The 22,723-nt window shown below is 43.5% G+C and overlaps 1 protein-coding gene and 2 non-coding genes across 7 annotated transcripts in view; 1 reads left to right on the top strand and 2 right to left on the bottom strand.

Annotated features, from left to right (window-relative positions):
- Positions 1-22,723, bottom strand: part of CAMK1D (calcium/calmodulin dependent protein kinase ID) — a 503,116-nt gene that overhangs the window by 341,098 nt on the left and 139,295 nt on the right. The gene's annotated exons all lie outside the window — the stretch shown is intronic.
- Positions 1,515-1,587, top strand: TRNAK-UUU (transfer RNA lysine (anticodon UUU)). Its single transcript has one exon. It is a non-coding gene; the product is annotated as a tRNA-Lys (tRNA).
- LOC113603779 (U6atac minor spliceosomal RNA) lies at positions 6,373-6,502 on the bottom strand. Its single transcript, XR_003425463.1, has one exon. It is a non-coding gene; the product is annotated as a U6atac minor spliceosomal RNA (small nuclear RNA).

Genomic DNA, 22,723 nt, shown 5'->3' with positions numbered 1-22,723 from the left:
GTTATTTGTCCGGACCACAGAGAAGTCTCAGCTAGAGTACACAGCCCTTCAGAGCTACCATGGCGTCCGTCCTGTGACTCAGGAGGACCAAGGGTACAGTCCCAGGTACAGATTCTTCTCAAAGGGCAGAGGTTTAATGGATAGTCTTCCTTTGTATATTTAGAGCTAGTTGTACTTACCAAAGTATTTATAAATGTTTTTTAATGTTTATTTTTGAGACAGAGTGCGAGTGGGGGAGGGGCAGAGAGGGGGAGACAGAGACTTTGAAGCAGGATCCAGGCTCTGAGCTGTCAACACAGAGCCTGACACGGGACTCAAACCTACGAACCACAAGATCGTGACCTGAGCTGAAGTCGGACCGCTGAACCGAGTGAACCACCCAGGCACCCCTTACCAAAGTATTTTTAATCCATTACCTCCTTTGTTCCTTATAAGACTTATTAATACTTTTGCATGAAGAAACCAAAGCTAACTCTCTCAAATATTTGTCAATTCTTGGTTACTCAGGAATTGATGATTCGCGATTATGTCAGCCTTTCTTAGGCCTCCTCCTATCTTTCAGGACATTTTACCATATTTCTACCAGTGGATAGGCAGTAGTTTGAGAGACGGAGAATGAGTCTTGAGTCAGAGAGGTGAAGTTACAGCCCAGCTCCATGACTCAGTGGTCTTGCATTAGCCTTCCTGAACCTCTGTCTCTTCACCTGTAACAATGGGGTAACACCCACATTGCTCAAAATGTTACCTCTTCTGTCAAAATTTGGCTTTAAAATAAGACTGGTTCCATAGAAACAAGAACTAACCACCAAAGTGAAAATTTTCAATTATCAAAGAATTGAAATGATCTACAAGAAATGAAATGAACCCCCGAACTCATGGGCAATTGAGAATCATCTATAATTAGTAGATTGTATAATTCTGCTACAGAAATGCCCGATGAGGAGGGTTTCTTTTATTTTCATTTATCTGAGTTAGTAAAGAAATGCTGCCCCATTATCTTATTTTTCAGTTGGAAATCCACCATTAAATCTCTGCATGTAACTAAAATCCACAGAATGCTACGTACTTCAAGAGTGTGTCCTCATCAGATTTCTACATTTTCCCTGAACGTGCAAATGCAGAATTTAGAAACAATGATTCCCTGCCCACTGTCCAGGACGGCTGGAGAACGGGTGTGCTGTCGAATCCAACATGCTTAAGGGAATTATCTTATAAACCATATGTAAGTGGCCAAATTGCAAAGCATATCAAACATGACAAAATATATTTCGGGCGAATATATTGACCACTCCCTTCTGCCAGGTTGAACATTAGCCATGAACACTAACCTTCTCAAGTTACAGTATGTGTGCCAGGGAGTAGTGAAGCCACAAGGTTACAAGGGCACATCTTCCTAGAACATTGGTGTTCCTCAATGGGAGTCTGGGAAACATCCAGAGGGGCCTGAGCTCATGTGTCTACTGCTCTCTGCAGTTGAGGATACTCAGGGAAAGGCTGAAAAGCACTACTGAAGGGCATGGCTGGCTCAGTTGGTAGAGCATGTGACTTTTGATCTCAAGGTCATGAGTTCAAGCCCCATGTTGAGTGCAGAGCCTACTTAAAAAAAAAGAAAGAAAGAAAGAAAGAAAAGACAAGCACTATTGAGGGTGAGGGAAAATACCAATTTACTGAACACCATTTGCCCAGGCCTGTGCTATGGGTATCTACACAGCAATCAGGTTAATTCCTCACTTAGTCATTCAGTAATCATGGGAAGAAGATAGGAAACAGCCAGTGACTTTTATTATTGTTTTGAGATATGTTTTAACTAGGTTTTCAGAGCCCAGCTAGGCATCTGAATCACATACTTCAAGTCATGGGTGAGAAAAAAAAGAAAAAAAGAGTACACCAGGAACTTGGTAGCAAAAATGCCAGTAGCAACCTCAGACATGAGAAAATTGGTTAACAGAGATACAAAAGTGATGGCAGATCATGAATTTTATTTACTTAAAAAGGGCAACTTCTGAATATAAACATATGACCAAATTTACTAATAAATACTAATAAGCACCAACACGATACATTTATATATATACAAATAATTCACATATATAACATATATAAATAATTCATATATAAATATATTCATAAATAAATAGTATTTATATTAATATTTATATATGATAAACACATACAAGTATTAACAAAATAATACTTTGTTAGAATTTATTTTCTTTCCCTAACCCAATCAGGCAGGAAATAAGTTTGCTGCTGACCTGAATTTCAGCTGCCATTTGCTCAATAGAATTTTGTCAAGAGATGGACCTTCTCCGGTGTAATGCTCACCACTTCTTCCCACCCCATTCCGAATGTGCCTTGTCCACACTGGTGTTAAGTGCTGGCCTCTGGGTTATTTTCACCAACATGAAAGGACCCCATTACCTTCGCTGGTTAGACATAAAAGCTCTTTGACTCCAGCTGGCTGGTAGAGCCTGTTAGGTCTGTCCTCCAATCCATCTCCTATTGACTAACACAAGTGACACAGAAAGTGCATGTCATGAGCTCCAACGCAATATACAGACATGAGCTCTCCATGTTTGTTGTCCTCGTGACTATCCTATTTTACACCCATTTTGTCGGACTGCCTTGACACTCCCACAAATACGGTTTAAAAAACTCTTGACAGGCTAGATGTACAAACTGTCAATTCAGTAAAATATGCCCATAAAAAAGAATCCATTTATTTTTCATGAAATCAACAGAATGTGGGCTTTGGCAGAATGCTAAAACTGTTGTAACATACACTCATCTTCTTTCGCTGACTCACCAAAGAGCCAAGGATCGTGCTGTGAGCAGATGTAAGCAGTGTTGGCTGAGAATATTCAGGCAGAGTGGACACCAGAGAATAGTTTACTGTGTGCTTAGAAAACAAGGAGTTGCTTCCAAGAAAAGCTGTTCTTTGGTTTCTGTGATGAGCAACAAACTTCGTCCTCCGCAGTTGCTGTGACAAAGCAACACAATCTCCACTCAATGTGGCTGGGCTTCTATTAGAAGCTTGCAGGGAGGGGCGCCTGGGTGGCTCGGTCGGTTAAGCATCCGACTTCAGCTCAGGTCATGATCTCGTGGTTTGTGAGTTCGAGCCCAGCATTGGGCTCTGTGCTGACAGCTCAGAGACCAGAGCCTGCTTTGGATTCTGTGTCTCCCCTCTCTCTGCTCCTCCCCTGCTCCTGCTCTGTGTTTGTCTCTCAAAAATAAATAAACGTGAGAAAAAAAAATTTTTTTTTAAAGAGAAGGTTGGGGGGGCGCCTGGGTGGCTCAGTCGGTTGAGCGGCCGACTTCGGCTCAGGTCATGATCTCGTGGTTTGTGAGTTCAAGCCCAGCGTCGGGCTCTGTGCAGACAGCTCAGAGCCTGGAACCTGTTTCGGATTCTGTGTCTCCCTCTCTCTGACCCTCCCCGTTCATGCTCTGTCTCTCTCTGTCTCAAAAATAAATAAACGTTAAAAATTTTTTTGAAATAAATAAATAAATAAATAAAAGAGAAGGTTGGGGAGGCCACAGTCATGGAGGGAGAACGCCCAAAGATTATGAGAAATTTCACAGGCTGCTGCACAGCATTTGGATATGCTTACTCTACAAACATCTCCCCAAACAGCAAAAGGCATCAGAGCAGTGGCTCTGTCACCCTTTCTCACCTTTGCATCCCTGCCGTGTTTATTTCCTCTCCGGAAATGAATTTCAGAAAGAAAACACAACCTAGTGTGAGCACCGGATACATACCCCTACTGTTCCCAGATTCCTTGCATTACCCTGGAGCAAAGCTGCCTAATGCACCTCCTGGCCTTGCTATGCTGGTGATGGACTATGAGAATAGTCACACCATCAGGGAGCAGCTCCGGGGACTCCCACAGCCAAGCCCGGTGACGTCACATATCCCTGTAAGGCCAGGACAGGTGACAGAGCAGAAGAGCTCACGTGGTCACTCCTTCTCCTCTTCTTTACCTACCGAGAAGCAGAGACCACATCCTAGCTAGTTCGCCCTGAGATTCCCAGAGAGAGGAGAACTGGCCAAGTCTCAAAACGGCCAGCCCTCCAAGATGGCCCACGTCTCTCAAGCAACAGGCAACAGGGAAACACGCAGGCAAGCCCCCATCATCATCTTCAGCTTTTTGTGCATCCCCTAGGATGACAGTGGACCCCAGGGACCCCTGAGCTTCTCCTTATGGTTCTGTAGATAGCACTTGGCTGTGCTCATAAAATAAGGATCTGCAGTACTCTCCTTTTTTTTTTTCCACTCTTAAATCTGATTTCTGGTGCTTTCCTAACTAACTCACGAACCTACGACTGTTTGTGAATATGCTGTCTTCAGATAGATCTGCATTTTCGACTTTGGCTGCCAGGAAAATTCCACACTCCCAACTCTGGCTGCCAGTCTGTGTTGTTATTCTGTCAAATCTGAGCAAGGTTTAAGCCACTGGGGAACTGGCGAGGTGAGAAGCACTTTGACCATGACATTTTCCTATGGCCTTTGATCTCTGTTCCTCAAGCTTCACCAAAATGTAATGGAACAGAAAGAAACAGAAAAAAAACCTCTCCCTTTAAAAAATCACGTCATTGTAAAAACTTTAAAAAATAACCATATTAATATTTCATCTGCTTTAGAAACTCTGAAAGAGAAATATGCCAGTAAAAGACCAGAATGAGAAAAAAATAATAAACAGCAGAGAAATGTTTCAAATGTCTACCTCATCTACTGTGGAAACATCATAGTATTTTCAGAAAATAATTGTCATGAAGATACTAGAACATGAAGACCGTGGCGGGGGAGGGTTCAATTTTCTATAGCTCATATGTCCCCATATAGGGAAAATTTACATTTAACTGCTTTCTTTTCAAATTTTTTTTTAACGTTTTATTTATTTTTGAGACAGGGAGAGACAGAGCATGAACAGGGGAGGGTCAGAGAGAGGGAGACACAGAATCTGAAACAGGCTCCAGGCTCTGAGCTGTCAGCACAGAGCCCGACGCGGGCTCGAACTCACAGACCGTGAGATCATGACCTGAGCCAAAGTCGGCCGCTTAACCGACTGAGCCACCCAGGCGCCCCTTAACTGCTTTCTGAATGGAAAAATAAATAAATAACAGGCTAGTCAGAGTAATATCTTGTCTGTTCAATAACCTATGGTTATAGTCACAAATCATGGAGATAACATGATCCCCAACATAACCCCACCATTGTGAAAACAAAACTATAATGGTCAAATCAACTTTTTCTTTATTCACCTAAATTCTGGCCTCCTGCCCACACAGTAGTACACTGAGGGACCCATGACTGCTATAATGTGTTTATTTCTTTATTTGAAATTTAACTGAAGAGGTAATGAGACTGGTAAAATGACATCCTGACTGCTGTAGTGCAAGAATAAAAATGAGAATTTACCCCACTTTCTTATCTTATGTACAAAAATACTGCCCACCAACGAGCCTTGAACATGCAGGAATATAGATCAGCAATTATCCTCCCTTGTGACCCCAACAGAGGCTGCCCTCACCTCCTTCCCTGGGCCTACCAGCGGGAGTCTTCTCTCCCTCACTGGTCATCTCCTTGTTGTCTGCCCCTTCAGGCAGCTCCAGGAAAGCTTGGACCTTAAGGCTCCCACCGACACCACCTAAGATAGTGGCTGGCACATCAGACTGGCAGACCGGTTCAATAAGCACCCGTGACTGAGTGGCTGAACTTGAGAGCATCTGAGAAAGGAAATGGAGTGTATGATCTCACCCTTTCGTGATGCATTCAACCAGCTTCACTTTCTGTCACGTGCTCTTGGTCTAATTCAATGTCAAGAGCGTGCCTGATCAGATTCATTTTTGTGGGTGGTTGTCTTCTGCATGATTCCAAAAGTCAACACAAGATAAACAGATCTATGCAGAAGGAGCCATTCCTATGCCTACTCCCAACCCTTACGTATCCCGTTGACTGTTACAGATCCCATTTCTATTTATGTCTTGTTTATCTTTCCAGTTTTTCTCTATGCAAATATAAGTAAATTCCCCTATATATCCACCTTTCTTACATAAAGGTAGCACAGTCTATACGCTGGCCTCCACCTTGTTTCTTTCACATGGCAATGTACCTGGACACCAGTCCACATCAGGACATACGTCATCGCTCTCTTCTAACAACCACACAGCATCCGCTGCACACATACACCACCCTTCGGCCCCTCCCTTATAGACAGACGTACATCTGGTGGCTTCTGGTGTTCTGGTGTTACACACAAAGCTTCAACGCTAACCTTGTACAAGTGTCATCTCAATACACATGCAGCGTTGTGTGTGTAGGGAAGACTCCCGGAACAGGACATCTGTAATGTTTAACACACCATAGGGTTGTTGAAAAAAATGTTGTTAGGTGCTATTAAGAGGTGGTGATACCTTAAATGTATGCATGTGCTACAGACCATTAGAGTTTTTTGCATTCTTGTCAAGGGGACTGCTAACCTAATTCTTCACTTTCATAAAACACAGACCCTTTTCAATTTTAAATCAATGCAGCATCCCCATTGGTGGCTGGAGTTCAGTTTCCATGTTCTACATCCATCCATCAATTTTCTAGGCTAAAAGATTTTCCCTCTAGTAATCTATTAGAGGAAAACAGGCCCTCTGAAAAAGCCTTGAAAGCCTAGTTAATATGGGTGGAATTAAATTTTTATAAGAGTATTCAGGGATTCTAAATCAGCAGCAAATAGTTTATTTTCATCACAATACCCAAAATGACATGGAAAGAAAAACATAAATGAATATTTAAGAATCTTATTCATTCCAATGCAGGGGACCCCCCCAAAAGTAGTTGATATTCTCAAGAGTTTTTAGTAATCCATGGCTTTTTTCACAATGACAATCTAAAATTAGAGAATGATGCGTACTTGCAGAATTAATGAAAAGGTCCTTTTCCCACTCCTTCTAGAGAAGCCACAAGGAAACAGCATATTTTCACATGAGAATCTCGGCTCCCAGGAAATTGACTCTGTGGCTTAGAATATTTATTATAGTCAAGGAACACAAAAAGCAATGATGTGCTTTTGTTCCAGCACATACTTTACGAGACTATGGTCCTTTGTTTGTATATGTAGTTTTGTATGATCCCTTTAATATACTCTAAAACCGTATGTCATGGAAAATATGATATCCTCTCTGTGTGCATGAATATAAACCAATTCTAGGGACAGTCAGTTACCTGAATCAATAACTCCTACTCCGTCCACCAAAGATATGCACAAGAATGTTTTTAGCTGCCTTATTCACTACAGCCCCAAGCTGGAAGTGATCAAACATCTACCAGGTGTAGAACAGCTATCTACATTTCATACAATGGAATACTACACAGCAGTGAAAGAAAATGAACAATTTATACAGCATGAAGGAATCTCACAAAATGTAAGTAGGATTCCATGCATATGGAATTCAAATCAGGAAAAACTAATTTATGGTAACAGTGGTCAGAAGAGTGATTACCTTGGAGAAGGAGGGGCATTCTTCTCACTGGGGAAAAAGGATACCAGGGAGCCTTGGAGGGTTCTGGAAACATTCTACATCTTGATCTAGGTGGTCCTTACAGGGGCTTAAAAATTCTGAGATTTGTTATTTTTACTATAGGTAAATTGTATCTCAGCATCCTGAGCTGATCAGCTAGCATCCAGACCAAACAGTCCTCACTCCAAAAGTGCCCCACTAGAACCCCTTCTGTTACGTACATTTGAGTAAGATCAGATCCTCTACTAACTAGAAGAATGAATGTGAGGAACGATTTTTTTTTCCTTGATGAAATCGGTGATTTGTTAATTACCGTGATGCGCATCAAGAACGGGGTAAAATAGTTTAGACAGTCTCTATCCTTGAATAGATAGGGTATAAGGCTCCATCCGACAAGGCCCTTAGCCTGTATCCTTAGACTTGATCCCAAATGGTCCAGCCACTGGTTTCATCCCACCACCCTTCACCCCAAGTGGTGTTCAGAGCACCTAACAGGACACAGAGCTGGGACTTCAGGTGACAGAATAGGACATACGGACTAGACCCTGCCTGATTGCTAATACCCATTTGTTTCAGGGTCCGATGTCGAATTGGTTCTGAAACTGGCTTTCATTATAACCTGCTCGTGAGGCTGTAAGAGAACAGCTCATTCCCCCTCACCTACAACATGCTAGTGGCTACCATTCCCAAACAACACCAGAGTATGACTGACCAGTCTGGTGTAGTCCCATTCTCAATAAGTCTGGAGACTGTTACGGCATGAAAATGTGCAGACATACGTGGCGGAGGGGGACGTGTTTCCTTACAAACCAGCGGTGAGGAAAGCTGGATAAATGGGTATATGACAGCACAGCAATGCCCAGAGAAAAGCCAACCAGAAGGGAGGCAGGGAGAGGTTTCCAGCAGCACCCAAGACTTGTACAGAGATAGAGGAGATATGATCAGATTTGTGAATGACCCAAAATTAAACTAGATGAAAGACTCAGAATTCTAAAAGGTCATGACAGGCTAAGTTGGTGAACTAGACCTAACAAGATTAAACATACAACTGGGTGCACAAAAACTAACAACTCAGGACAAAAGAGGCACGGCTCAATAATAAAATGCACTACAGTCATACATTTAAAACTTTAGGGGTATTGAATAACAAATTCAGGTTCCAAATGAGTTAGATATGTTTTGCGGTCACCAAAAACGTAATGTATATATTGTATTTCTAAAAAAAAAAAGTTTATTTTGAAAAGATGTAATGCCAATAGATATCTGTACATCAATGTTCATATCAGCATTAATCCCAAAACCCAAAAGGTGGAAACAACACAAGCGTCCATTAACAAATGAATGGATAAACAAAATGGGACATATCCACACAATGGGATATTATTCAGTCTTAAAAAGGAAAGAAATTCTGGGGCGCCTGGGTGGCTCAGTAGGTTAAGTGTCCAACTTCGGCTCAGGTCATCATCTCACAGTTCGTGGGTTCAAGCCCCGCATGGGGCTCCGTGCTGACAGCTCGGAGCCTGGACTCTGCTTTGGATTCTGTGTCTCCTTCTCTCTCTGCCCCTCCCCTGCTCATACTCTGTCTCTGTCTCTCTCTCTCTCAAAAATAAATAAACATTTAAAAATTTAAAAAAAAAAAAAAAGGAAAGAAATTCTGATGCCTGGCACATCATGGATCAACCTTGCAGACATTATGCTGAGCGAAATAAGCCAGTCACAGAAAGACAAGAACTGCATGATTCCACTTATGTGAGGTGCCTAGAGTAGTCTAATTCATAGACAGAAAGTACAGTGGTGGTTTCCCGGGGTGGTTAGTGGATGCAGTTCCAATTGGGAAAGATGAAATTGTCCTGGAGATAGACGGCGGTGGCCCACTGTGAATGTATTTAATGTCACTGAACTGCACACCTAAGTGGCTAAAATAGTAATGTTTTGTTACATATGTTTTATTACAAATTTTTAAAGTCCGTAAAATGTAATGCATTCTTCTTCTCCATTAATTTGAACGAAGGTTGTTGTCCTGCTCCATACTTGGCTCTCGGAACATACCCGACCACAAAGTACGGTTTCCATACCTTGTAAGAGGTACCTTATAAGGTACCCAATCCATCTACCTACCCAATCGACCTGCTCTACCGGCCCCTGGTTCCTCCTTGCCTATCATACTAACTTCTTGGGACCTGGATGGCTCATCTCCCTCCATGAGGGGACTGCTGGTCACTTGGGAAAGAGGGGGCTCCCAAAACAAGTGCTAGGGCAAGTCCCCAACGTCTCAGCCCTGGGACACAGGGGCAGAAGGCTGTCAGTCAGAGGAGCTGACTTCTGGGACACTCGGGACACCCTTCAGAGAAGCTTGGAATTCCTGTAGGTAATAAATATTTCAGAAAGCCTTGGCTCTCCAACCCACTTCCTCTCTGCTTCCTTCCCAACACACACACACACACACACACACACACACACACACACACACACACACACAGCCATCCTGAGTCTCCCAAATGCAAACAAGTGATTGGTGCATTCATTCATGCCACAAATATCCAGAGTTTGGGGGAAATTTTGAAGTTGAATTTTTTTTAAGATTTATCTATTCAGGGAGTGCATATCATATGAATGGAAGTATTTATTGAACAAAACTATTATCAGAACTTGTCTCATTTCTCTCTCTCCTCTATTAATTAGCCTGTAGAGCCAAGACAGAGGGAAGGAGCCTACAAGGCACCCATGACAGTCGGCCCCAAGAGGAAGCTAACTGTAAGGGGTGTCCCTTTGTCTGTGGCTGTAGCTCCCTGTGTCCCCTCTCGCACCCTCCTCCCCAGGGCAGGAAGAAGGGTTGGATGCTCAGCCCCTTCTCCCTCCATCCCTGGGAGCCTTCTGGAAGCACACCTACAGCTTCTCTCCCTTAGGCCTGGGGAGGAGGCCCACAGTGGGCACTGCTGCCTGATTTGCAGGTTCAGAATTAAGCTCTTTATTGGCACACACTGCAGCCAATTCCTCTTTTATCCACAAGAGTTCTCATTCTGGCCTCTACTTGCCTGACCCCTCAACCCTACTTCTCAACTGGTTCAGACCATCGGCCCTCAGAGCTCACACACATAACACAGTGGCCCCAGGGAAGTTTGGGGGGGGGGCACTAAGAAGCTGAGAAGTGGCTTCACCGGGACACCCACACAATGCAGAGAATGTGCCAACAGGCCAGTGACCCCTGACGCTGCAGCACCTGAGATCTGAGATGGGAGCTAGGCTCTCACTACGTGACTTTTTCACTCTTTTGTTCTGGAACAATGGGACTTTCCCTAGACAGGTAATCTGAGAGATCAGCATTTAGTCTCCCTGAATAAAACACGAGAGTCTCAGGTAACAAAACAAAAGGGAATCAGAAGGACGGCACAAGTCTTCCTCTTACCGGTAAACGGCATTATGAACATTTAGGGAGCACATCAAATGCAAGCCAGTCTGGGGCCGAAAACTCTGTCTCCCCTATGTAACCAGCATGAGGGCTGGGTCTGCCCAACCCAGTGTGACACACCCCTGACCGTCTCCACTGATTCCATGGGCCAAATACTTTCCACATTTCCATCTGGTCATGCTGAGAGCCATAGCTGGGGTCTATACATTGCGAATCCTCCTTCTCCAGGAACAAGAGAGAAATGAACCGAATCAGAGCAGCACTTGGTTAAAGGTATTAAAACACGAACACTGAGCCTGGAGACCATTTAGTCAGTACCACCCCTCACCCCCCGCCCCCCACATGAAGCGACTGTGATAACATAAATTCAGTGTATGACCTGACCATACCTGGGGAAACCTGAATGTGAACTGATGTTAGCAAATATTAAAGACGTATTATTAATTACATTAGTAATGGCAATGTTATTTTGGTTACATGGAGAAATTTCTTTTCTTCCTTTTTTCCTTCCTTTCTTTCCTGGGGGTCTGGGAGGGATGGAAAGCCTTATTCTAGGAGGGGTGGAATGTCAAGATATCTTTTTTTTTAAATTGAGATATAACTGACCTATGACGCTAAGTTTACGGTGTACAACGTGTTGATTTGGTACACTTAGTTGCTGCAATATGATCACCACCATCCTGTCAGCTGACACCCTCACTGTGTCACATAATTACCCCTGCTTTATGTGCCAAGAACATTTATGACCTAGTCTCTCAGCAACTTTCAAGTACATAATATAGAGCATTCACTCTCATCACCATGCTGTGCGTTAGATTCCCCAGAACTTATTCATCTTCTAAGTGAAAGTTTGAGTCCTTTGACCAACATCTCCCCAATCCTCTCACCCCATGGCCCTGGGAACCACCACACTACGCTCTGCTTCTACAAGTTCGGCTTTTTTAGACTCCATGTGTAAGTCATATCCTACGTTACTTGTCTTTCTCTGTCTGACTTATCTCACTTAGCATAATGCCCTCGAGGTCCTTCCACATTGTTACAAACGGCAGGATTTCCTTCTTTCTCGTGGCTGAATAATAAATACTCCATTGAGCATATATACCGCATCTTATATATCCAATCACATGTTGACAGACATTTAGGTTATTTCCATGTCTTGGTTACTGTGAAATTCTGCAATAAGAGATCTTTAATTTACTTCAAAATATCTTAGCACTATTTACAAATGGAGTGAACTGAATGAATGAACAAATGAATGAACAAACGAACGAATGAACAGCTGGTCTGACCCTGAGCACACACAGCTGGTTAATGGTGGGGCTGGTTAATAGTCAGGTGTCCGTCCCCTAATGCTCCACAAAAGATCATTTGCCGTGTTTTATATCCTCTACACCAGAGGAGCTACTCAAGGGCTCTCGGGCTCTGCCCACTCAGCTTTCGAGGGGCTCCGTAGACTCCTGATGAGTGTGGCAAACTGAACTTTCATGAAAAAAGTTGCTACTCTGGCCTTCTTCTCTGATCCAAATGACCAAGTCATGGCCAAATAGTCATTAAATATTGGCCTGGGTGGACATTTGTTCCTAGTTTCTAAGACCACATCACTGTACGAAGAAACTCAATTCTTTCATAATGTAATAATATGACCTAACAGAATTAGTGTATAATCATACATAATAACCATGAACTGCTTACTTACTAAGTTCCAGGGACTGTGGAGCGTCTGGGTGGCTCAGTCGGTTAAGCATCCGACTCTTGATTTCACTCAGGTCATGATCTCACTGTCATGAGATCAAGCTCCAAGTCAGGTATGGAGATTCTTAAGTGCTTAAGATTCATTCTCTCTCTCTCTCTCTCTCTCTCTGCCCCTCCCCTACATGCGCACACACTCTCTCTCTCTCAAAAAAAAAAGAAGACCACATACCAGGGACTATTCTAAGCATTTGACAAGAGTGACCTCAGTTAATCACAACATCCAAAGAGATTATTGTCTCCATCATGTAGATGAAGTGAGTGGGGCACAGAGTTTAAGAAAACTGCCAAGCCCATAGAGCCCTGAGGGAGGCAGTCAGCATTTTGGATGATTCTGCCATACTCTGTCCTTATGGCCACATGCCATTTCCTCAGAGTCACAACTAATGTTTTTCACTGAGAGAAAAGGTCCAGGGGTAATTCCTTCTCACTGTTGTCTTTAAAAATACTACAAAAGAATAAAAACCAAAAGTAAAAGAGAAAAATAACATCTGCCCCAGAGGCAAAAAAAAAAAAAAAAATCTGATGTCAAAAAAATCTTTGACTGTGTTCTCCTCATGCAAAATTCAAATCATCTACTTGCTGTCTAACTCTCTCCCCCAAACACACCTGGGCAAGAAATCCAGGTAGTTCTGCAATTTCTCATCTAGAAAACTATCTGGAGACTGCCCAGGGGGCATCAGAGGCCTGAGGCTGCCCACTCAGCCTCTCCTCATGACAGGACAGAAAGCTGCCAGTCATTCCCTTTAAGGGATCTGGGTGACCTTCTGCAGAAATGTCCATACACACACACACACACACACACACACACACACACACACACAGGAAATAAAGGAGAATGCAGTCAACCTTCCAGTACCTTCACTACTCTCGGTACTGACAACGACGTTGAATGAGACGATAACTTCTTTAATATTGTGCCATCAAAGCTAAAATAAGGCACAAGACCAAAACAACTCAGATTCAAACAACTGATCCCAGAAAAAGGGAGGTGTCTTAGGATGAAGTGGGGAAACGTCCTGTTGGGGTGGTGCTCAGCTCTGTCCCAAACCGCCCCCCCAACCCATCCATTCATCCAATTATCCCAACAGGAATCAATTCATTGCAGAAGCCAGAATTCTCAACAGACGCCAAAGTCAAACGAAGATACAGCATACATAGCACCTGAAGGCATGGAGGAAAGGAAGCCTAAAAACCAGATCAATGTGGACTGAGTGGTCTCAATCCAAAGGGTTCGGTGATTACTGGCATGAAGGTTGCCACACAGGGCTTTGATTACAAGAAGAGAAAGGATTTATAACGTGGCTCCTATCCCTACTTGTAAAAGCTGAGGTTCCTCAGGGACAAGCAGGCGGAATGATAAAGGTAACAATGGAGGCAAAGAAGCCATATTTCCTACTGCAACAGAAATGAACACTGCTCTGTATGAAGGACAGGAGCCTCTCCCACAGAGGATCTTCCTTTGACTAGTTGAGAGCTTCTCGTTCCTCCCCCAAATTTATTATCGTTAAAATCAGGATTTGACATTCACCAACTGCCAACATGCCTATATCTGCTCTTAGGGCTATACCATTAGTTCACCTCTGAACTGACTTTCAAAACGTTGTTCACTTCGTTCCAGAAAACAACAGGAAAGGAATGAAGACAAAGAAGGCAATTAAAAGTTATACCAACAATAAAATAAAGTGGTGCGAACACTTTCTGCAGTTGTCAAAGGCACAGTTCACGGCTTTTACGTTAAAAAGACTGGGAGTCTTTCTTCTTCTTGTTATTACTGCAGACAGGGCAGATGTGACGACTGTAAACAGCAAGCCAGGAAAAGAAAAGATCTTAGGACAGTCTCCTGTCTAAAAATGTGTGTGACATTGTAAGATGATGATACTTTAAATACCCAAAGGAAAAAGCTGTCAACCCTGCAGCCCAAGCCCATCTTCCCCTTTCTGGCCCAGGTTTCTGAGCTCTGCGTCTCACACTGGGGACAGCAAAGCGGAAGTAGGAGCCAGCGGGATAACAGACGAAAGTAAGGTGAAGAAAGGAAGCTGAAACAAAAATGGCAGAATCGAAACTAGGCCTAACCAAATGGGAGTCGTGAAGAGTTCAAACCTCCAGGATGGTTTCATTACAGAACTCACATTACCTTATTTAGAAAATTCCCCTCCTTAAAGTCTCTGAGACCAGGGAATGGATGCTTCCATGGTTGTTCTCACACCCAGTCATGCAGGCGCAACGCGTGGTTCCTGCCTCCGTGAAGGCAATTACAAGACTATACGGTGACTACTAATTTCCATGCTTGTCTGCCCCCTCCCCTGCCATTGCAGAGCCCTCAAAACCGTGAGCAACAACATTTATCCATCTGTGTGTTTAACGGCAGCACCTGGCCCACAGTGGGCATCCGTCATCTCTGTCCCATAAATAGTGAACAGATCTTATAAACAGACAATTCCTGAGAAGACTTTCAGTTCATAAGTGCCCCTCCAACCGAAGCCAAAGTTTCACTATTGAGGGTTAATTTCTTTGGATCTGTTGTCCAGAGTCCTTAACAAAATAGATCTCTCTGAAAGGGGTGTCACTTTTTCTCAACTGCTGTGAGCTAATATATAAAGGGAGTAAAAGAAAATGGCTAACAATTGAAGGGAAGGATGAGAAAGGAGAGAAATACTGAAAGAGACCAGGGAAGGAACTGAGAGAAAAAGGGAAGGTGGAAAGGAGGCAAAGAAATACCTCTCCTTCCTCAGAACTCAGCCTAGAATCTGCCATCACCACCTCCTCTCCCAGCAGAATCATGGGTGCTTGCTTCTAACTTGCTTCTCCTTGTAAATGAAATACAGGGAACAGATTTTAACTTTTCCCAAAATGCTCAACAATGGCTCAATGTTCCTTTTTGATCTTTTTTTTTTTTTTTGCTTTCTTTTTTTTTAATGTTTATTTTTGAGAGAGACAAGTGAGCTCAAGTCGGGGAAGGGCGGAGACAGAGGGGACAGAAGATCCGAAGCAGGCTCTGTGCTGACAGCACATAGCCTGATGCAGAGCTTGAACCCACAGAATGTGACTTCATGACCTAAGCCAAAGTCAGATGTTTAACCAACTGAGCCACCCAGGCGCCCCCTTTTTTTCTTTTCCTTGTTAGAAAAGAAAACAAAAGAAGAGAAAAGCACTCCACATATAAACTTCCACAATCTAAAAGAACAGAATGGCGGGGGGGGGAGGGATGCGCGGTGCGGTGGGGCCTGGCTGGCTCAGTCAGTGCAGCAAGCAACTCTTGATCTCCAGGTTCTGAGTTTGAACCCCACATTGGGTGTAGAGATTACTTAAAAATAAAATCTTTAAAAATAAATAAATGAAAGAGCAGAATGATTAGACTTTACACAAATGAAAACCCTGACGGTCAATATTCAAGTTCTGGTGGGGCAAACACAAGGTGACTATGACCGGAAGGGCTTTGCAGGTCCAAATGAATTAAGCCATTAGGAAAATGAAGTTCCATTTTTGTATAATGTTTAAGGGGAACCAAAGTTTTCAGAAAGCGAACTCCTAGAATAACCCTTTGAGCCTATGGTTTAAATGGTATTGAGTTTTGGTCCATTCTAATTCATTTATAAGATCGGAAGAATTATTACTGCTGCAATTTTATTTCATCAAAGAGATTCTTTTTTAAATTTTTTTATGTTTTATTATATTTTTGAGAGAGACAGAGCACAAATGGGGAAGGGCCAGAGACAGAGAGAGAGAGACACAGAATCCGAAGTAGGCTCCAGGCTCCAAGCTGTCGGCACAGAGCCTGATGCGGGGCTCAAACTCATGGATGGTGAGATCATGACCGGAGCCAAAGTCAGATGCTTAACTAAGCCACCCAGGAGCCCCTCAAAGAGATTCTTGTTCATAAATTTAAAAATAAATTTGGGATTTCTATTTTTTTTTATCTTTGTGTGCAAGAAAACTCATTTTATACAATTTCCAATCCATTCTGTGCTCTGGAGACTTTACTGAGACAGACTTTTATCAAGTGCTTCTGAGGTGATGGGAGGGTTTTAGTTACTGTCTTTGAGTAGGATATATAAAGTTTAGACTGGGGCTGGGGGAGGATTTTGGCTCTTGTCACACAAATTAAACAAACCAACCAAAAAAACATATACATACATGTATCCAAAAGGGCTAAAAGAACTATCAACAGGGGCGCCTGGGTGGCTCAGTCGGTTGAGCATCCAACTTCGGCTCAGGTCATGATCTCACACTCCATGAGTTCGAGCCCTGCGTCAGGCTCTGTGCTGACAGCTTGGAGCCTGGAGCCTGCTTCGGATTCTGTGTCTCCCTCTCTTTCTCTGCCTCTCCCCTGTTCATGCTCTGTCTCTGTCTCAAAAATAAATACAAATATTAAAAAATTAAAAAAAAAGAACTATCAACAATAGCTAAATTATGGAAAGAGCTCATATGCCCATCGACTGATGAGTAAAGAAGATGTGGTTTATATATACAATGGATTACTACCTGGCGATCAAAAAGAATGAAATCTTGCCATTGGCAACAACGTGGATGGAAGTAGAGTATATTAGGCTAAGTGAAATAAGTCAGAGAAAGATAAATATCATATGATTTCCACTCATATGTGGAAATTAAGAAACACAACAGATGCACATAAGAAAGGGAAGGAAAAATAAGATAAAAACAGAGAGGGAGGCAAACCATGAGAGACTCTTAAATCTAGAGAACAAACTGAGGGGTGCTGGATGGGGGGTGGGGATGGGCATTAGGAAGGCACTTGTTGGGATAAGCACTGATATTGTATGTAAGTGATGAATCACTAAAATCTACTCTTGAAACTATTACTGTATGTTAACTAACTTGGATTTAAGTAAGATTTTTTTTAAATAGAAAAAAATAAATTCAATACAAAGTAGATACTCCTGGTGCTAAGGGCTATTAGACTAAGCTACAAATATATGGAAATGTTCAGCTGCAAAGAGTAAAAGTGCCCTCGGAAAAAAAGGGGGGGGGGGCTGAAATATAACAAGAATGACAAGAGGGGGGAGAAAAACATCAAGCAACCGATATACTAGTTTGTAAGTACCACGTGACCAAAGAGCAGCTCTTCTGAGGAGCAGCAGGAGTTTGAACCCCAGGCCAGGGCAGCCCCGCTCCACGTGTCACCAGATTTAAATTTCTTTTTAATGTTTATTTATTTTTCAGACAGAGACAGAGCATGAGCGGGGGAGGGGCAGAGAGAGAGGGAGACACAGAATCCGAAGCAGGCTCCAGGCTCCGAGCTGTCAGCACAGAGCCTGACATGGGCTCAAACTCACAAACCGTGAGATCATGACCTAAGCTGAAGTCAGGCTCAGGCTTCACCTGAGTTTAATCGACTGAGCCACCCAGGCACCCCAACCTACCACCAGATTTAAAGAGACGCGCTAGAAAGCAACACAGATCAGGCCACCAAATTGTCTTTTTTTTTTTTTTTTTTTTTTGAAATAAAATTTCATCAGCCTCTCTGGTGACAAAGACACAGCAGAATAAACAAAGTAAGTCCTTGCCCCTCTCAGGGCTTTGGGACCGTCAGGTTCCAGTGCAAACTGCTCAGAAGTCCAGCTCTGAGATGCTCACACTGACCAGGCTAATAGAATGGGGGTGGGGGGGGGGGGTGGAGAGAAAGCACCGGAAGAGCAAGCATCTACAGCTGTTATCACAACCAAGCCCTAAAATGCAGGCAAATAAAATGCACAATGTTTCTGTCCTATCAATCCAATCTCCATAGCTCAACTGAATGGTGAGAAAGCTTCCTGCAAACATAAAGGGATGTACATTTCACAGAATAATTTTGCAAACATGTGGCTCTCACTGTCTGGGCTCCAGTCAACACATGCACCATAGACAAACATGTTCAATAAATATTAAACCACAACAAGCAACCATTCTGATCTCTGCGATGCATACAGCGTTTTTAGCTGCAGAAAGCACCTGTCATAATAACTTCAAAAATGAATTGTGGAGAAGAAAAATCACTTTAGCTTGTGGTACACAGAACAATAGTCCTCAGACAGCCAGGCACTGGGATGGGGATAATAGCTCCTGGTAGACACAGACAAGAGTGCCTGACATCTGTCCTGCCCAGACTACTGCCTCCCACACATGGAGAGTGCATGGATCAGTTATAGTAACTGGGAGGGGAAGACAAGAAAGAATCCTGCAGCAGAAGGCTGAGATCTTGGGAAAATTCCGTGGAAAGCCAAAATCAAATAGAGTATTATGCCTAAAAAAACCCCGCAAACGATATAGTGCTATTCAAGGGTGTGGTTTGTATTTGGTGTCCAAAGGCAAGTTTTCTTTACTCGTTGTTGTTAAAGTCAAAACTGTTAACTATTCACTACCTGGTAGAATGGGACAAGGCAGGAAGGAAAGAGGTCCGCTTCATCTATGTTATGGAGACCAAATTGATCACATCTCTGCCACAACGCCTCAACCTTCAGAAGGAATGTTGAGAATTTTAAATCTGAAGGTTAATAATCCCTAGCATAAGGCCAAAAATGTAGACCCACTACCCCTGGGTGAGAGGTCCGCAATTGTAGGCCAATTTCATTAAAATGTTTAACTCTGAGGGGCGCCTAGGTGGCTCAGTCGGTTGAGTGTCCAACTCTTGATTTCCGCTCAAGTCACGATCTCACAGTTTGTGCTGACAGTGCAGAGCCTGCTTGGGGATTCTCTGTCTCCCTCTCTCTCTGCCCCTCTGCCACTCATGCTCACTCCCTCTCTCTCTCCTCTCTCTCTCTCTCTCTCGCTCTCTCAAAATAAATATATAAACATTTTTTTTTAATGTTTAACTCTCAGATGAGTAAAGTGAATAGAAAAGGGGTCACAGCAGACAGGAATGTGACCATAAGGAAAAGACATGCCTTCATCATGGAATAACTTTGGTTTAGAAAACAAACTTTTCCAGGGGTGTCTGGTGGCTCAGGGGGGTTGAGTGTCCGACTACAGCTCAGGTCATGATCTCACAGTTTGTGAGTTCAAGCCCCATGCTGGGCTCTGCGCTGACAGCACAGAGCCTACTTGGGATTCTCTCTCTCTCTCTCTCTCTCTCTCTCTCTCTCTGTCCCTCCCCAGCTTGTGCACGTGCGCTCTCTCTCTCTCAAAAATAAACTTAGAGGAAAAAACACAGGTTTTTCTTAGAAAAGCATGCCATTTAAGAAAGGAACTGAATTAACAGTTCAGGAATTATACCTTTTCGTCCTTCCAGGTCAGACAGGACAACAGCCATACACAAAGTTTCATTGGGGCAGAGGACGAACAGGTCATTTACCCAATGTGAAGGAGGCACCAGAGGAAGACAGAAGACACCAGGAGTGTCTCAGAGCGAGGATTCTTTCCCCATGCAGATCCGAGAGCAGTCGTCCAAGAGAGAAGAGGATGAGGGGCATTGCTCAGAGCGAAGGGCCAACACCCACAGCCCCTGGAATGGCTCTGTGAAAAGCCAGGCACAGAGAGGGGTGTGTGGGAAAGAGGTCACACAGCAAGGACCAGACTCCTACCCTTGGTGGGAATCTGAGAATTTGGATTCGGAAAGCATTCCCACTGCTTAACTGATAAGACTGGCTCACTGTGCCTATTTATGCAATCGGTATGGTTCATGGCCAAGTAGAACAAAAAGGTAGAGAAAGGGAGAATTTACTCACTCTGCTGGGAGAGCAAGCTGGGACACTGGCCTTCTCCTCAGACTGAGACACACAACTTCGGCTCTCCTGGCTCACAGGTCTTCGGATTGGAATTACGCTGGCCTCCCAATGGCAGATTATGGGGCTTCTCGGTCTCCATAATGACATGAGCCAATTCTTTATCCCCAAACCCTATCCAACCATCCATCCATCCATCCATCCACCCACCCATCTCCTATTGGTTCTGTTTCTCTGGAAAATCCTGACACAAGACTATTACTTAATAGGTTTGAGAATATCACAAGGAATTTTTCAACTTTTTAATTATGGGTAGAGATTTGTTAATTTAGGATCTGTTTTGTAGTCCTCAGGCAATCACCTGTTGGAGACTATTATCCCTAAAGCCACCAGCTAATTCCGGGCCAGTACTGAAGGCTCACAATGGGTGAGAAGAACAGACTGGAAAATATAAGCCAGCACCCAGCCTACTTCATAACTTTGACTAGATCCAGGCCTACTCCTGGCCCCTGATAACTACAACAGTGGCCATCTACTGGGCACCCATGATCTGGGCTCAGTGCCAGACCCTTCTCACATATCACTGCAAAACCTCAAATCCTAAAGGACTCTCCCATTTTTGCAGATCAGACTCAGAAAGGCCAAGCAACCGGTCAGAAGTCACCAATCACGGTGGTGCGTCTGATTCCAAAGCCCACACACCCTATACCATCTTCCTGTATCCAGCTATGATTTGAGAAATACCCCCAACAGACTTGGGGTTTTATTTAGTCTTTGGCAGAGAACAAAATTTAGGGCTAGTTATTCAAGGTAAGAAACCAAAAGAGAAAAGAGAGTTTTCCTCTGTTGGCAGATACAAAAATATCCAGTATTACTCTAGACCTTTGGAAACACTAAGAAGAATGGCCCCAAGAAGAATGGCCCCGGGCCAGGTCAGACCCTCAAGGACCTAAGGTAAAGTTACTGAAATTCATGGCCCCACTGACCCCGTGACAGACAACCTAAGTGTCTCATTCTGTTCAAGTTGAAGGGGGAAAAACAAAACAAAACTATACTATGCCTGCAAAGGCTTCCACAATGGAAAAAAAAGGGTTTTGCTGAACATCAACTTCCCTTCTGGGATTCTGAAATGTTGATAAATGCCAGGCAGAGGGTGCCCACATGATCAGCCCCCAGTAAAAACTCTGGCCACTGAGTCTCTAACAAGCTCCTCCGTGGACACCACTTCACACGTATTGTCACAACCCACTGCTGTAGGTATGGAGGCTGAGGAGTCCCAGAGTCTGCTGTCTGCAAGCTGCGGGACCAGGAAAGCCGATAGTGTGATTCAATCTGAGTCCGAAAGCTCAAGAACCAGGAGCTCCAACGTCCAAGGGCAGGAGATGACAGACATCCCAGCTCAAGAAGACAGAGGCCAAATTCACCTTTTGCTGCCTTGTTCCATTTGGGCTCGCAGGATTAAAAGAGGCCATCCACACTGGGGAGGACAGTCTGTGTTTACGGTCTACTAGTTCAAGTGCCAATTTCTTCCAGAGACACCCTCACAGACACACCCAGAAATAATGTTTTACCAGCTATCTGGGCATCCCTTAGCCCAACCTACCTGACACATAAAATCACCTATCATAATAGATGACTGCTGCTAAGACTCTCTGAAGAGAGATCTTGTTTTCCTTTCTTTTCCGTGGTTTCCATTCAGCTAATACGCACTAAGTTCTGACTTTCTGGATAGCCACCTGCACAGCATTTGGGGACGATACCGAATGTCCCAGGTGAAACTTGGAAAAGCATTCTAAAATTCCATGCATTAGAATGATCAGATTCTCATTCTGTTGGCCCAACTTCATCCTTCTGTTGACTAAATCACTAAGCAAAATTGGGGGAGAAGACCATAAGAAAGCCCAGGCTATTTTGTTTGAAAAAGCAAATATTATCAAACTCCTAAGAACCCAAAGGCACTAATTCAAAAGAATATATGTACTCCTGTGTTTCCAGCAGCACCATTTACAATAGCCAATCCATGGAGGCAGCCTAAGTGACTGATGAATAGATAAAGAAGATGTGATTTGTTTGGGGTGCCTGGGTGGCTCAGTCGGTTAAGCGTCTGACTTCGGCTCAGGTCATGATCTCGCAGTCCGTGAGTTTGAGCCCTATGTCGGGCTCTGTACTGACCGCTCAGAGCCTGGAGCCTGTTTCGGTTTCTGTGTCTCCCTCTCTCTCTGACCCTCCCCCATTCATGCTCTGTCTCTCTCTGTCTCAAAAATAAATAAACGTTAAAAAAAAAATTTTTTTTTAAAGATGTGATTTACACACACACACACACACAATGAAATATTACTCAGCCATAAAAAAGAGTGAAACCTTGCCATCTGCAACAACATGAATGGAACTACAA

Source organism: Acinonyx jubatus, chromosome B4, assembly GCF_027475565.1.
Source record: "Acinonyx jubatus isolate Ajub_Pintada_27869175 chromosome B4, VMU_Ajub_asm_v1.0, whole genome shotgun sequence".
Lineage (NCBI taxonomy): Eukaryota > Metazoa > Chordata > Mammalia > Carnivora > Felidae > Acinonyx > Acinonyx jubatus.
Note: the sequence above shows the minus strand (reverse complement) of the source record. Positions and strands in the feature narration are given on the sequence as shown.